At 40.2% G+C, this 15,737-nt stretch overlaps 1 protein-coding gene across 5 annotated transcripts in view; it reads left to right on the forward strand.

The window, feature by feature from the left end:
- Nucleotides 1-15,737, forward strand: part of LOC105429239 (uncharacterized) — a 66,225-nt gene that overhangs the window by 22,794 nt on the left and 27,694 nt on the right. For 4 of the 5 annotated variants that reach the window (XM_089079920.1, XM_089079919.1, XM_089079923.1 and 1 more), the window contains one exon: nt 14,247-14,297. The exons of the other annotated variant lie outside the window; for it this stretch is intronic. The gene's annotated coding sequence lies outside the window, so the exon portion shown is untranslated. The remainder of the gene's footprint in view (nt 1-14,246; nt 14,298-15,737) is intronic. 5 annotated transcript variants of the gene reach the window in all.

Genomic DNA, 15,737 nt, shown 5'->3' on the forward strand with positions numbered 1-15,737 from the left:
AGGCAGCGCAACGGTGCCTTGTGCATCTGCGTCGGAAGTTATTGTTCCACGCGGCCATACAGTCGTACGCATTAAATTCGCTCGGTGCAGCTGCACCGAACGGGTCTACTTTAGCTGACGGGTCTACGTTCGCCCGGCTCTCACCTCTATTCTACTCCGTTTGACGCACTCGACGGCGAAGGTTGAAATGGTTGAAACACTTTTCATCTCTTATAAGAATGTCGTATGTATATATTTCTTTCTGCGAGAAAACGGAAGCTGAAAATAAACGGTTGTATTGTGTCACTTTCAGTAATTGTCGTCTGTTCATGAAATCTGTAGACAATCAAATCAAATAAAAAAACTTTTCATCGAGTACGTAGAAAACTAATCAGAAACTAGCCAGAAACTGGCCAAGAATTTTGGTTACTGGCCAGTTTGACTGGTTAGATTCATTTATAGAAAAGATATTATTTACTTTGAAGCTTTTTTTCCGTGATGCTGATTAATTACTGGTCTTTTTTACTAGTTACTGGTCAGAAAATAGCAATCAGAAAAATCTAAATTTTACTTGATACAAATTAGTTAATATTTACGGATCAGCTTAATCTGATTAATTTCTAATTATGTTGGACAAAAAATACTAGAATATTGAGAGTTTTACTGGCCAAAAACTAACTAGCATTTATTGGCTAGTTTCTGACTAGTTTTTGGCTAGTTGCAGTATTATCTAACAAAAATTTTTTTCATCAGTTATTGGATAGTTATTGTCCATTAAAAAGAATAAAAACTAAAAGCCAGTTTTTAGTAATCCGTTTTTCTTATATATTTTTCTACTTGGATATCACCAGAATAACGCAGACAAAGATTTGGCAATTTAGATTTGCAAATCTAAGAAAAAGAATCTATTCTATATTATTAGAGTATTTTTAGAATGCTGCTGGCGCGGGTTTTGGGAGCACATTCGTTGGAATCTTCGCTAAATCAGGTCACATTTTATCGACGTCGACAAACAGTTCCCCCGCGACTTCGGATATACTAAACTAAGAAGAACGGATCGATCTGCAGTATTTACGAGACGTGCAGTTATTACGATTTGGAAAATTATTCGTCGCATGTACAGAACGAAATGGAAAAAATGACTTACTTTGATTGAATTTATTTATCTTTTTCTTATTTCAAAATATATTACTTGAAATAGAGACATCTTTTATCAAAAACATTAAATTCTTTGCATGCTTCAAAAGATCAAAATCTTCGTGTTTCCTATTTTGAAAATCTCCTCGGATAAAATATAATTACTTTCCGTAGCGTGTCTACCTCTTCGTGTACCCATTCTATGTATCGTATAATTTCACTTGCTGAGTTTACAGAAAAATAAAGAAAACACGGCGTTTCACATATTCGCAATCTTTTAAAAGCGCAGCTCTTTAAGAAGCGCGACATCTCTGCACAGAAAAAACACTAGTTAGGAGTGCATATGAAGCGAAAAACTTCACGCTTCGTTACTTGAAAGTCACGTCAGGGAAAATCCGGGTTAACCCGGGTTAGTCTTGGATTTCGACCAACGGCGTGAGACGTCGTTATATTTTTCCGTACGTTCGTTACGCCCTGCGAAGTTTGACTCGATTTTCCTCGCGCCGACTCGACGGCGGCGGCGACCGCTGTATAAAAGACGAAGGCGACTTTAAACGAGTTTCTTTATGCGTCGATTATACAAATCCCGCGGGGCAGAGAAATATATATCTCTCGCGTCCGGGGATATCTTTTTTTTACCTTTTTTACCACGCTCGTCCCTACCCCGTCCTTGTCCTAACATCGCAAACTTCTGCACGACCGCGCCCGGCAGAACTTTCGGCACGACGTGAGTGACGTCGTCGTCGTCGTCGAGGAAGTTTTATCGACTTTAGGAAGCGAGAGTGCCTTTATTGCTAAATATAACGTCAGTACGCAAGATGTATAGCGCTAGATTAGATAAGGGAGACAAATTTGCATGCTTTATTCTCGACTAGGTGCCTCGGATGAATCATCCGAAGTGAGAGTACATTGGATGAGTTTATATTTAGACGCCATCGTCAGAAATAAATTACGAGGTGCATTACCTGAGAGTTTCGTAAGTATCCTTAAGTCTAAAAAAACATATCATGACACAATATGTATACGTATAAAAACAACCATCTTTATATATCGTTTACATTTTCTAATATTGACATTTTCCTTATCGAGATTTTTACAATTCTTATTTTATATTTTATATATGTTTCATTCTTATATGTTTCAATTTATTTTTCTTATCTTATTAAACAATATATATTTGCGTCTCTTAATCAAGAAAATCTTTCTTTCGAGCTTTCGAGTTTACATTGCGTTGAAATTTCTTTATCGAGATTGCTACAATTTTTAATTTTATATGTACTCTTATATTAATTTTTTTTTTTCACTTTATTAAACGAAATATATTGGAACATATTATTTGCATCAACTGAGAAAATCTTCCCTTCTTATTATGTTTTCTCGAAGAGATCTCGAATTATCGTCGCCGCACAACAAAACGCCGCATATCTCGAAATTGTCCACGTCTATAATGGTGCTTTTCAAAAAGCAGCCGAATGCATTCCCCTAACTTTGTTCCCTCTCTCTTTCTCTCTCTCTCTCTCTCTCTCTCTCTTCTTTTTTTCGCCCGAGAGACGCCCGGGTGAGAGACGATCTTTTTGATCCGATGGATCCTTAGCGGAATAGCTCTCGTGCCGCCGTTACCGTGCATTCGGAGCAACCGCGGATGCGGTTTGATTGCATTCTAGCAACGGTATGCGATCGGTATGAGCACCCATCGGTGCATCATACAATGATAACGTACCCAAGGTGAAAGAGAGAGATATAATAATTCCGTTGACGACGCGGCCGTGCGCGACGGATGCCCCCTAATCAGAGGTAATTCTCAACGCCGGCATTCTTTTTTTTTTTTTTGTTCCTTTGAAAGTTTCGCTTGAAGGAGCCCGTTATTGATGAGTCACGTAGAGATTTGATTGGACGTACGTACGTTCTAATTCGGACGAGAATTATTAGCGTCTTTGTATTTCTCTGACTTGCAGCGATATACACGTCGTACGCTGGATTCAGAAACGCTGGACGTATCATTTTATCCTTGTTTTTCATCGAATATTAAACAAGGATAAAATGACGACCCGGGTACACTCGGATGTTATTTCCGAACGTATCCCTAACCGCGACTTTCTCGCGATGCGATTATTGTCGCTGGACGTGCTGGAACACAGAACCATCCCTAGGAATTTCTCTAGTGGAGATTGCTCTTTCGCTCCGAGGCCAATTCGGATTCGGCGAGAATTTCTTTATTTTGATTTCGGTCCACGCGATTTATATCGCTCCCGTTGCCCCCGCCGCCGCGTCTCGCGGTATCATGCGCGCGGTAGGAAAGGAGCAAGGAAGATATCTCCTCTTCCAGAATCTTATTACGACATTCTTCTCGGAAGTGCCTTCTGCGTGATCGCATGAATGAATGAGTAATGCATCGTCATGAATTAAACATGTGGGCGCGTGCGCGCAATCACCCCGGCGCGGCGCTTTCCTCCGAAGCGCACAGAGACGCTGGGCAGGACTGGTAACGACGTACGATCTGATACGATCGCTCCAAATTAGCCGGGTTTCGAGAAAATCACAGCCGGGAGGAAACGCGACGGAGATTAGAGATACTTTATTGCGCCTTTAAGCTCGGCCCCCCTCGTTATTTCCTCTGCGCACGCTTGATGGCATCAAGATTGCCGGTCAATTTGATGACGGAACTGTGCCTCGATCGCAAACTCGTCGAACCGTAACGTACACACAAGAGCCAATTAATACATAAAGTTATTTCGGATGTAAACACACACAGAAAAAAACAGGTTTGCTGGAGGATCTAAATTTGGTACAGACCGGAAAAATAATTTTGTTGGGGAAATCGAAATTATTACGTAGGCCATTTAAATATGGTGATAATGATGCAAAATCTTTTTTATTCTAGCAATTAATTTGAACGTCTTACATAATTATTTTGACGACCCAATAAAATTATTTTTTACATTTATAGTCAGCAGAATTGTTCTTTCTGTGTATTACTCGAGCAAATAATGGCTAACAAGCATTATAATATTTCGTATCTAATCAGTACAGATAATGGAGACAGAATTTATATCTGGACAGTTTGTCAAATTTAGCAAGAAAGTCTATGACGCTGGATCAGATAATAATCAATTATAGATATTTAAAAATGACTGTGTTATGATTTGGTTATGAAATCTAAATTTTCTTGCATATTGTTAGATGTTGCTTAGATGTTGTTAGATGATGATTTTTTAAGATACAAAAAACAATACATTTTAACTGTAACATTTAGAATTTTAACCGAACCAGCGAAACATTTTTTAAGCGTAAAATACTTAAGCACGATGATAAAATTTTTTTATATTCTGGCATTCAGTTCGAATATTCCGCATAATTATTTTGATGGCTCGATAAAATTATTCAGATCTATATTTAAAATTTGTGGCCAAATTTTCAGACTTCAGCGAAACCATTCTTTGCAGAGGCGAGGGAGGATCGATACTCAAAGTTTAATAGCGAGTATCTTGCGACCCAAAGTTTAATTAGAAACAACGTACAACGTGTCGATGTTATTAATGACCATATAAGTGGCGATAACTCGAAAGAGGTTAATAGCCGACGTGGCCGTTAACTACCACTGTTTTTATTCCCCGCGGACTTCGAGGGTCTTGAGAGTCGGTCGAGCCGAGTAGGCCGGTTGGTCGTAGGTTTCGAGGATCCGACGCCTTGACGCCTTCTTGTCGAGGGTATATTCCGGATATATTTAGTGCGGGGCCAGGCCCCTTGCCTTCGCGTTTTATTCCTCCGGGGGGAGGCCGATGAAAAACTGGTCGGCGCCGCGTGTGGATTACAGAAACGTCTTCCTCTCCTCGTTCTTCTCAACCGTCGCGCCACGGCGTGTGTAAGCTTCGCGTGTTTTCGCTGCGAAACACGATGTTGCGTGATTCGCGTCAGCATGAATCTTCTCCCGTTCGAAAATTATAAGAAAACACCTCGGAGAAAGACGAAGCCCGTGAGATTTAATCGCATCGCCGTCCTCTCGAGTCCGCGATTCTCGCTTGTATATTCCGTGACGTTCGGCCGACGTGTAGCTGTCGCGACTTTAAGTTGTGACGTGGTGCGATATTGCGTAAACATTTAGCCCTCCGGATTAGCGGGGCGAACGTGCTGAAAATAGCGCGAGAACAGAGCGACCGGCGGGTAAATCACGCGGGTTATCTGGAAAAAATCTGAAAAATTTGCAGTTCTCAGGGAGAGCTTCGCTTATGCTTTGAAAAATCAAAAAATTTTTAGAGAATTTTTTTTAAAGTTGCTTCTTCTGATTTTGTCTGTATTATATGATAATCAGAAATTTACTGATTTTTAATAAGAGTGAAACCACTCTAAACAGACTCAGACTGATTTTACGACTAACTCAATATTTATTGAAAATAACGATTTTATGTTAAGTGCAATTTGTTTAATAAAAATGGAGTTTTATCTTAATAATTTTATAAAAGTTGAATTTTATATCGGTTATATACATATTATAATATTTTTTGTTAGCTTAAAATTTATTTTTTAAAATTCTTATAATTTCCTTCAAAATGTTACAAATTTGATTATTAAAACTCGAATGATTCTTAACTTTATTTTATAAACCTTTATAATGCTTGTAAATTTTTATAAATTTTTTCCACTTTATTTTTATTTTCATTCATTCTGGAATTTTTAATGAATTGCCTTGAAAGTGAGAGAATTTTCAGGGAATTTTTTTTTTTCGAGTTTGAGTAGACATCCTGCCGCGGGATAATGTAGGAAATAATGCGCGAGAATGGGCCTTTAACGAGTCGCGAAGCACCCGCGGCTGCGTTTCCGCGTCGTCGCGGCTGGTTCCGATCCTCCGCCTCTCCTCGTGGCTCCTTCTTGTCAGGGTCACGTACGCGGTAGTGCGAGATTAATTATCCGCGCCGTAAACCCCCGTACGATGTTAATACCAGCGCGGAATAAATTAGTCTCGCGCTCGTGCGCGGATCAGAGGAATACGAGAGGAACGGCCGGTGTCTTCGAAGGAAGATGAATTATCCTCGTATTAATCTCGCGCGCTTGTCAAGCGAGCAACGAGCGCGAGTGGGCGACGAGTGGAGCGCCTTATCCGAGCGCCGAAGTGATTAGTTCCTAAATTAGGTGTTGCCTCGCCTCAGGTTGTAAAACGAGACTCTCGCGGCCGAGAGGATACGACGCTCCTCGTATTTACTCGCCTCCGGTAATCGCGCTCCACCAACGTTGAAAAAGACGTCTTCTCGATTCTACGATATACCTTTCACGGGAAAGTGAAAATATATGCTCACGGAAAGAAGAGCTTCTGCTGAGAAATTTAAAAATTTGAATATAGATATAGATCTAAAAAATAATTTTGCTGGGCTGTAAGATAATTACATAAGACGGTCAAATCACGGTTCTTGCTTGGAAATATAAAAAAATTTTGCAGCAAGGATGTGAACTTAATGTCCAACTCTAATAAATTAAACAATCGTTTACATCAGATTTGTATTACAATTGTACTCTTTTGCCACTTTTTGTACCTAAAGGGTTAAAAAGTTGTGAGAGGATGAAAAAATAGCCAGCGCCCAACTTTAAGAAATTTAAAACGAGTTTTTAATTTTTTAAAATTGAACGTAAGTTAATGTGATAATATTTAAACATCTTACATAATAATTTTGATGGTCCAACAAAATTATTTGTTAGATCTATATCTGGTCAAATTTTTAGAATTTTTTTCTTCAGCAAAACAGTTCTTTTCATGATCCGAAAGCTTCCCAAAAATAGAAAAATATATAAGAAAAACTGGTTACTTACTAGAAATTGGCTAATTTTGAATTTATTTGATAGTAACTATCCAATAACCGATCAGAAAATTTTTGTTAAATAATACTACCTAGCAACTAGCCAGAAACTACCCAGAAATTAGCCAATAAATGCAGTTTCTGGCCAGTAAAACTCAAAATATTCTAACTAATATTTTTTGCCTAACAATTAGTCAGAAACTAACTAGATTAAGTTGATCAGTAATAAATATTAACTAATTTCTATCAAGTAAAACTTAGATTTTTCTGGTTACTTTTAACTGGTTAATAATTGACTGGTTAATAACTGGTTAAAAACTGATGAAATTTACTATCCAGTTACTAATCAAACAGACGTCGCCCAAACTGATCAGAATCTAACCAGTCAATCTGGCCAGATACCAGCTAGTAACCGGAATTCTTGGCCAGTTTCTGACTGTGTTTTCTACTTGGGTTATATAAAGCTTCCGATTGAGGAGAATCGAGATAATTACCGTAATCGAAATAACATCGCTACGTCTCTATTATCTAGCGTTGATAGATCGTACAATTTAACAAAGGGTTTACCGCACTCGCGATTCGGCCAGTGTTTCTCGTCGGACGCAGGGTTCGCGGCGGCTTGTTATGTGGCAATCAGGCAATATTCACACTGCGCGAGGATGGATCTGCACGGATCAAAAGCCGTAACACTTTCCTAATGAGCCGTTGCCTCCTCTCCTCGAGGCTAATAATGTCACGTACGAGGTAGAATGAAATTCATTATGAGCTTGTGCGAACCACCGCTTGTGCGAGGCCCCGATGCGGGCGCGGGACGCGGTAATCATTCGACGAGCTTTCGCGAGCCGCGACCGGAAGCGCGATAATGAACCCCGCACACGATTCTGTGCGTAGCTCTAATAATTTGCGCGAGACCGATATTACCAGACCAGAAGTGACCTCCCGCTATTTCAAAAAGAAGATATCATCATTTTTCAATACGAGAAAAAAATCTCGTCTTTCATGAAACATGTGGAGAGAATTGTTTTGCTGGCAAGTCTAAAAATTTAAGATATATATTTGAAAATAATTTTGTTAAGCCATCAAAATTATTATGTAGAAGTGACGCTTAAGTATGATAATAATAAAAATGCAAAAATTGTTGATCTTTTTTAGCGGTCTATTTAAGTGTCGTATTTAATAATTTTTTTAGAAAAAAAAGTCCAAGAAAATTATCTTCAAATTTGTATCCGGTCAAATTTTTTTCAGCCAAATTATTCTTTCCATGTAGAGTCGTCGGAGTCGTCATTTTGGAATTGACGTAGGCATGTTTCTTTAGCGTTTTCGTTCTCTTTCAGCGGAATACCCCGTCCCGTTTCCGCGTCTGGAAAACGCAGATTTCGCGTCGCGGTAATTTAGGCACGCATATAACGTAGCCTTCGAACAATGCGAGGAACTGGAGGCCCATTATGAGCCGGCGACGAGAGGGTATTGTACCGGATGTCTCGGGCTCTCCGATGTCCTAACGACCGACAGTCGCGCACGCATGCACGCATGCACGCACGCACGTATCGCGGAAACGTGTATACTCGCTTTTCGCGTGCGACGTGTGTCATTACAGGGCCGGTCGTGTGCATGTGTCGGCATGGGTCTTCGTTCCTGCAACACCATGTGTTCGCAACAAGCTCGATCATAGTATCATATCGTCACGTTGTGAGCACCCGGAGGCTTGAGTTTCGTCTCGTTAACACGCGGCCTGTTCTGAAATTCACAAAAAATGAACGGACTTTTCGTCGATTCAGCCTTAGTGAGCAGTATGCAGAAAATTCATATACATATCTCTGATTACGAAATGACAACGAGCGTGAAAAGCTTTTCACGAATTAAGCCTCGGAGACACGATTTATTTATTTCACAAAAAAGTGTTTTTATCCGGCGTTTCTATCTCGAAAAAAAAAAATCAACTCTGAGATTTGTTGGTGTTTCATTGAAAGGAAATAAATTTATTTTAAAACAAACGTATTAAAAGTACAATCATCATAGAAACGTCCGTACCTTTTTTTTTTGTTAAAAATAATGTTGCTATAAATAATGCCCGATATCGCTGTGACATGTGCTGTGGACAAAACGAATAGCCGGGAACTCGCTCTGCAGTTTCACTTCATTCGCGGAGTGTCGTGAACACGCATCCATTTATGCATTTAAATAAACTTATTTCAAAAGTTACACGACGTGAACGTGCATATGAGGGAGAAACAGAGAGAGAGAGAGAGAGAGAGAGAGAGAGAGAGAGAGAGAGAGAGAGAGAGAGAGAGAGAGAGAGAGAGAGAGAGAGAGATGGGGAATGAGAGATGCGGAAATACACCCCGGATCTGTATTCTCATCACGAATGCAAATGTACACATTTTTCCGATTGAATTCGATAACCCCCGATGTTTAATCCAGATCCGCAGCCGAGGGTTTGTGAGGCGAAATGAACTTTTAGCCATTTCATATCCACGAGAATGGAATCCACGAAAAACTTTAATCTGGCTTTCAATCAACTAAGCCCGCCGTCGGCGAACATCTCTCGAGGGTGGATCGATGAGTGGGACATCCGAATACACTTACAAAGATATCCCGTAGCAACCGTTATTAAGTCTATACCCGAATAAAATTTTATTCAATTTTAAACTGATTTTTTGGATTAACTTTTAATCCTCATCCATGTTTTTTTTCGTCAGTAATATCAGTTGTATCCAAGCGAAGGGATGTTACGATTGAAAACCAATTTAATTTTTAGTGAATTGTGATATTTAGTTTTTATGTTATGATTCAATTTATTTATTTTTTCTTGTTTTAGCTCTGAGTTATTGTCTTGTCCCGAATCATATTTTTGGAAATTTCCCTTCTTCTATTTTAACTTTGCATAAAATTTCCTCTCTTATCTACTACATCACAGTGTTAGCATGTACTAATTTCTGCCGGCATCTCCTTTATGCATTTTTCGACGGTTTAGTCTTTGTACTGCAGAAAATCAAAGTCGCAACATTACAAAATGTGTTACAAAGGCAAAAGAGAAGCGGATAGAAAAAAAGAGAAAAATAGGATGTGGAGGAATAAACGAGAGAAAGAAAGAAAATAGCTGTCGCGAGGAGGTCTTATATTTTCTCCTTGTAATCTTTAAAACCTTTTTTGGAATATTAAAATCAGGACACTAAAACGTTTCGGGAAAAGTTCTGTGTTTTCAATTCCTATTGTTCTAAAAATGTAATGTTCTAAAAACCTAATGTTCTAAAAATGCCTACGCTTCATGAAAACAAAATTATCACCGTCGCGACGATCGATGACGGGACTGGGCCGACGAGCATATTTCGCTCGCCGATAGGACGTAATTGCCATTTCGTTTTCGCACTTTATATAGATCTCGTGCCTAACTGCAATTAACAGCGTAATTCCATCGACGCCGGAGAAAAATCCGGTTGCCCGGGCAACACGGGAACGTCAGGAATTCGATCGTACTTCAATGCGACTCGTCCCGCGTTTTCGTCCCCGTCGAAAACGCGGCTGGACCGCCGGCTGCCAGATTCCATTCGCGTAATTACAGTATCCTCGTGGCCGCTAAATGTTTTAATGACGAACGACATCGGGATACAACTCGACGAACATCGATTTTAATTAAATGAAAGCGCGATACGCGCTGTTTTTGCATCGCGTATCACGCTTTCAATATGTTTATGTTAACGTGACGTCGCTCTCTCTCTCTCTCTCTCTCTCTCTCTCTCTCTCTCTCTCTCTCTCTTGCGCTAGCGTTTATATCGCGAGCGTATTTTGATCAAAATTAAAAAAGATGCAACTTCTTCATGTGACGGAAGTAATCGATGAACCCAACGAATCCGTTTTAATCAGCGTGCAATAGATTTCCCGGCACTTGCGTTACGAATACATTTTTGGTACTTGATAATTAAACCGTTATCTACCATCGGAGCGCCTATGCAAAAATAAACGGGCACGTAACGCAATTTGCATTCCTGCTAATTGAATCACACCCGCGGTGAAATAGCCTCAAAATTACAGAGCGGCAAATCACATTTTTATTTAATGCCGCGAACTCGTTGCCGGCGCTAAATACTGTATGAATATGCATTAGTATGCAAAATTTCGCTGTCATATAATCGCGGGACATAACGTAAAACTCGTCGCATCCATCGCGAAAACATCGTTCGATCGACATTACTTTCCGAGTGATTAATTAGATCACAAACACGAATCGAGGCCCAATTATCCTTTTTTTTCCCCGCGATTGCTAATGATCCGCGTCGTTTTTAACCGCACACGATGATTTCGTTTTACGTTTATCCTCTGTTAATTTTACCTCCTTCGCACAGATAATATCCGACAGATAATGCCGACAGCGCGTATCGAAGGCTTTTCTTGCCCCGAAGGAATTTTCCGTCTAGACGTTTTGATAATGGCGTCTTTATGCGAGCCGTTTGCGTAGAGAAACACGGAAAGTCCCTAAGGTATCGTACGTACGTAGGTCGTTGCAAAACGGAGAGAAATAAAGACGAATCCTGTAACTTAGCCCGTCGTTATATTTTGTCGATGTATCGGTCGGTGTAAATGTAAGAAGTGTTTGGAGGGCAAATTGAAATTTTCGCCATATCTTGTAAGGACTCCTAAATTACCCTGGGCACCCCCGTTTTCACGAGCAAACAAATTCGGCACTTTAAAATCTGAAACTCTAAAATTTGCCGCGGAATTAAATATGAGCGATGTATCCGGATCGAAGAACGAAAAACTCCACTGAAAAAAAAAGATCTTGCAGTCATAGCAGCAAAATCTACATGCAAAAAATTAGCTAAAATAAATAAATGACTAGCATTGCGATATGGCACATGTTTTATATGTAATTAATATAGATGATAGAGGCAGAATTTATGTCTCTATCAAACAGTTTGTCAAAAAAATTTAGCAAAAAAAAATCTCTCTGTGGCGCTCAGTCGGATAATAGCACCACTTATAAAAATGACTATGTGATTTACTTACGAGACCTAAATTTTCTTGCGTATATCGTTAAAATGTGTTGCTGCCATAAATTCTACGTACGGCAGACAATTTTCCAGCAGATATAGTGATGCATTTTAACTGTAACATGTAAAATTCCAGCGAAACATTTTTTCGAGTTGCAGACTGACGTTAACCATAATCTGGTATTGTAAGAGCAATTATCGCCACGACGAATTGAAGAAAGTCGGTCGGTCGGTCGCTCGCTCGCTCGCCAGCTTACTTTTTCTCGCTTGAGGACGCGACAGAACGCGTTCATTGAACGGCTCTGAATGAAGGCAAATACAGCTGCTGCTTCGCGAACGCGGTCGATTGTACAAGAGCCGCGATTGTAGCGAACGTGATTTATTCGATGCCGGGCGTTTTATATCGCCGCTCTCTATCTGCATTGTAGAAAGTTGGCTGTACTTTTTATTCGCCCCTTTCCCACTCGGGGAAAAGACAGCCACCATCTAGTCTTGCCACCATCAGTCTTGATCCGCCGATGCAATGTGTCATAGTCCGAAGCAGGCAGGCTAACACTCCGCCGTCTATTCAGTCCAGTTCAATTCGGTGTACATTCAGTTTACTTTGGTCTTAAACGAGAAAGTTGCTTTATAAGTTACCAAGAAGAACTTTACTAAAGTGGCCGCCCCGGCTGCTGCATCAATTCAACTTTGTTCCGTGCTTTTTTGCCTTCTCCCGCGCGCGCAGCTTACGTTATCTTGACGAGCGGAACAGACTGGAAACGAACGAATGGTTGCCTGTGGATTTAGTTGTCTGACTTGTAATTTTTGAATTTAACGATGTAGGCAAAGAATTGTTCGGGAAGAAAACTTCAGAGAGTAATCTATCATTCGCGTATTTATGTGTATGTGTGTGCGTGTATATTTGTCTCTAAATATTTTACGAGCGAGAGATTACTTCCCTAAAGTTTTCTTCCTACTTCCTGGATTTCAATTATTAATTTGATTAACACCGGTTTATAGGAAAAACTTAATTAAATTTGAACTGACAAGTGTTTCTTATGGATTTCTGAATGCTGAAAAAAACGATGTCGCAAGCTAAATTTTTTTCAGCACATCGAGTTTCTAAAACAATTGAGGTTTAATATACAAACATGACTCTTTTTGCGACATTTGAAGATTTTTTTTATAAAGAAAGTTGACAATATCTCGAAATTCCATCAGCAAGAAAAGATAAGTAAAAAAAAAATATATAAAAAGAATTAAAATGAAGATTCACAAATATACATCACAGATATTTCGCATAATTCGGATTTTATGACGAATTATTTGTATTTTTCTAGATAATCCGTCGTAGTTGCTTCTTTGTTACTAAAATTAGGCTAATACATAAACGCGAGAATGAAGCTTATCCGATTTGTCTCCCGGTTTGCCTCGTTCAGAAGATACCCGAACAAAAGCGATGACGATGAGGTGCGGCAACGAAACTGTCGCCCGGGGTTAACACGGAGGTAAACCGAGGTGAATCGAGCAGATGCGACGTACCCGCTCCTTACGAGGAGCCTGGAATCCCCCTTCTCCCTCCCCCCGAGCCCTCCCAAGCCCTTCCGGAGATTTATGCCACGCGCGGATTTGTGCCCCTGACGCGGAATTAATCTTTAGTCCCTCCGGTCCGCGCGTTACCTCGCGGAGTGAGAAACCGCTCATTACCGTATCTGGCTTTGTAACTACCGCGTTGCGCAACCGTGGCGAATATAACTCCCCGTGCTGTCTGAGATTGTTACGAGCTAATCACACTCCGCGACTCTCTCATAACTGGTATCCGAGCCGAGCCGGGATCCGTGGACCCGAAAGTTCAGGCTATCGATCGACGAGAACTGAAGTCCCTCACGTACGCAATGACACGTAATTAATTGGACTATAAATAACAGAGTTGTCCCTCGGAGAGATGATCTCTGTGACGGCTACGTGTGCGGGGAAGTCGAAATGCTGCCACCTGCCTCCCTATTTTTCCAAAACGCGTTTCCGCGTACGAATTGATAGAGCTACATCGTAATATCGGGTTTCGTAATCTGTTTAGTTCATTCATTATGCTCGCGGATTAAGACAGGTGTAATAAACGTGATGATAAAGGTCATGAAATTTATAGTGCGGTGGTAAGGTGGTGTTACCTGCAAATCCCCATCGGGGAGAAACTCCGCAGCTCGTGCATTACAGGTGAGGCAGGTCCCGCGCGCGATGCGCCGCACATTGATTTGTCCCTCCCCCCTTCCCTCCCTCGTCGCGTACTTTTACACGTCTCTCGAGCTTTAATTTTATAAAGTAAAGTTACGAATCGCAGGCGAGCGACGTATCAAACGGTTCGTTGTTTTTTCAGGTCACGAACCTCTCGGAAAATTAGTCTACCTCCTTCCCGGCGGACTTGTTGGTAAGTAATTTTTGAAATCCTGCGAGAGCCGTGTCCAACTTAGTGCGAAACTTATCCAAAACGAGTCCCGGCGATGTGTAGGAAATATTCTCTCCTCTCTCTCTTTCTCTTTCCTCCCCCCCTTTTCCTTCCCCTTCTCGTTTCTTTTGTTTTACGCGACGTCGCGCTAACGCGGAAAACTTTGTTCGCCCTCGTCGATGCCTCGTAAAAGAGTTTCGGCCTCCTCGCGGGAAATTCGCGGTGCTGTCGTCGTATTAAGCTTCTCCCGTTCGTGATAAAAAGTAACGGCGGGCAGGTCTTTACTACACGAGGCTGTTAAGATAGCTACGTTCACATTTTCGCGAGAAACTTAATTTTCGCGAGAAATCTTCTTCGCGTCGTATCGCCGCGCTCGGCTGAGAAATCTTTATCCGGGACGCTTGTAACGTATTGTAATACGTTGCCTCGTATCGCTCGGCTCGCGAGAAATAGTATAAATCAGACGTTTCTTTCTGGCTCGGTGCCCTCGAAACGCGGCGGGGAATCGAATTATACTTTATCGTCGCCGTCGTGAACATTGGATCTTGCTGACGTCGTCTATAGATTTTGAGAGACAACACGATCGTAATCGGGCGGATGGGGTAAAAAGGACGAGAGCTGGATTCAGAACTTCGAATATTGGCGACGTCGCCCGTACCGAGGGGAGAAAGGGGGGATGACGAAGGATGCGCCCGGAACCATATCCAAAATTCACGGCACGTGCTTCTAACGTAGCTCCCTCAGGAGCCCTTTACCTGAAGAGGTTACTAGCTATTTTTATGTGTACGTATGTAGTTATCGAAAGAGAAAGGGATGAAAGCCCAAAGCTCCGAGAGACCGTTCCAGCTGTCGGAACGGTCCAAAGAAATAAAATACTTGAATTTTTATTTCGTTAGATGTTCGACAACTATTCGTTGCTTTCATCAAGATCATTAATTTGTCAATTTTTTAAAAGACACTTAAGTTTTAATTTATCAGGGTTAGTAATTTATTCACGAAGAAAATTTCCAATATAATTAAATTCGATTTTTTAGTCAGATCGCTTTTAAAAGGCATATATTTTAAATGACAAATCTGACATATATTATGAAATTTGTAATATTAAATTAAATAAAATTTATTATTGTTTTTAGATCGTTACTACTTCTATTCAACATGTAAATACAAACATAAATAACAAATTAAATCATTTAACTAAAATGATTGAGATAAATAATTCAAAAAATATCAGTAAAATCTGACTCAAATAACTAGATATTATTCAGTCCAACACAGAAAAAAAAATTATGTCTTAAATCAAGACTGTATATTCTTACATATAAGCAAAAATATTATAATCTTCATGTAAAAGATTTTTAATCTTGAGTTGAGCAAAAGTAATATTTGCATCAATACAAATTCAAATCAAGACTAAAATTTTTA

This window comes from Pogonomyrmex barbatus, unplaced genomic scaffold (assembly GCF_055798465.1).
Source record: "Pogonomyrmex barbatus isolate J1 unplaced genomic scaffold, ASM5579846v1 scaffold3, whole genome shotgun sequence".
Taxonomy (NCBI): Eukaryota; Metazoa; Arthropoda; class Insecta; order Hymenoptera; family Formicidae; genus Pogonomyrmex; species Pogonomyrmex barbatus.